Genomic DNA, 1,564 nt, shown 5'->3' with positions numbered 1-1,564 from the left:
ATTGGATTATATATTTCAGGTCAAGCTATAGTATCAATAAGGAAGTCCATACACAATTATATAGGTTACATGGCTTGAAAAGAACAGCTCCCAATTTAGTTCAGTTTATTCTTATGTATACAATTGACAAACCATAACACTGAAACACAAATTTATAATTCATTCAAAATTCAAAAGAATATATAGATGCAATAAGTAATGCAAGGATAACAAGTGTAATTCATCATGTGACCTTGGACATTCACCAAGTCTGCAGCTTAAACTAAATATACAAACTAACCTTCCAAAATGATCTTGCCATATTCACTCTACTCTCCCCTGATAATGTCCTGTGTCACATAACATTTAACAGATCCCTCTACCACTCCTATCCTTCTACCACACCACCTGTCCCTACCTTCCTTTCCCATTGTCAACATGTTATTGTGCTGGTAGCGTCCCATCTGTCTTCAGGGTCATCAGACTCACAATCTTTTCCAGGAAACTCAAATTGGACCCAAGTAGAATGAAAAATTACAGCCTGGTACAGTAAGTTTCCAGTGCCTTCCCTTAAGACTGTGGTACATGTAGTCTTCAAATAACTCTCTGCTTACCCACCACAGAACGATCTATAGATAGGTGGTGTGTGTGTGTGTGTGAGAGAGAGAGAGATAGAGAGAGAGAGAGTTGCCCCTTTTAGGCATTTTCATGGATCTCGGCTGCCCCCTAGTGGTTATAGGATGTGCGTTTGTAATACGTTCGTTTGGTTATTAGGATTTCATCGCAAAGCAAATTTATAGCTTTCATTATGCACATATGCATGGTGTCGACATTCACAAAAATAGTAAATCATTCACAGAGTAACACCTTTCACACCTTAACACCTTTGTTAATTAACATTTCTTTGTGTGCGCAACCTGTGCTATCCAACGCTATACTCACTACCCTATCGTATAGATTAATGGAGTTACAACTAATTGGACTACTGAAACATAGTTTAAAGTATTGTAACAAGACATGGCAAACCAATCTTTGATAATCTCCTCTCTAAAAAAAATAAGTGTTTGGCCTTTCGTATAGTCTAAGTACCTCATTCCGAAGGTGGCACAGCCCGAACCAATGTTTCGTAACAAAGAAAAACCAAAAGAGCAACACACACTTGACGTGGGTAATGGGGAAAAACATGGTTAGAGATGCCACGAAGTAGGTGGCAATGCCTTAACCGTATGTGTGTTGAAGGTCACTAGGACCTCTTCCATCCTTGTCAAGGGGAGTGCTAACCTTCTCTCCTTTCATACAACACATCCGCTGTGTCGTTTTACAAGGTATATATAGATTTAAAAACGCTAGCAATTTTCAAAGACGGTGACATACACAGTTGGTTACAATTTCTATAATAAGTTATCGATCGGTATGTAAGTGTAATACATTAGACATGAGATACCGAGTTAGCATTTTTAAATTCTTAAATAACTTGTTTTTTGTCGTTCAAAAGTGTTGGGTTAAGCCGAAATGTCTTACTAATTTGCATCTTGAATCCTTGTTGGCCAATAGTCATAAACGAAGCAAATCACGTGTAATGATC

The 1,564-nt window shown here is 37.9% G+C and overlaps 1 non-coding gene across 1 annotated transcript; it reads right to left on the bottom strand.

Annotated features, from left to right (window-relative positions):
- Positions 1-1,154: 1,154 nt before the first annotated feature.
- Positions 1,155-1,282, bottom strand: LOC115808841 (U6atac minor spliceosomal RNA). The gene has a single exon (XR_004025230.1). It is a non-coding gene; the product is annotated as a U6atac minor spliceosomal RNA (small nuclear RNA).
- Positions 1,283-1,564: the final 282 nt, after the last annotated feature.

The sequence above is a fragment of the Chanos chanos genome, chromosome 3 (genome assembly GCF_902362185.1).
Source record: "Chanos chanos chromosome 3, fChaCha1.1, whole genome shotgun sequence".
Taxonomy (NCBI): domain Eukaryota; kingdom Metazoa; phylum Chordata; class Actinopteri; order Gonorynchiformes; family Chanidae; genus Chanos; species Chanos chanos.
This window is presented reverse-complemented; position numbering and strand designations above follow the sequence as displayed.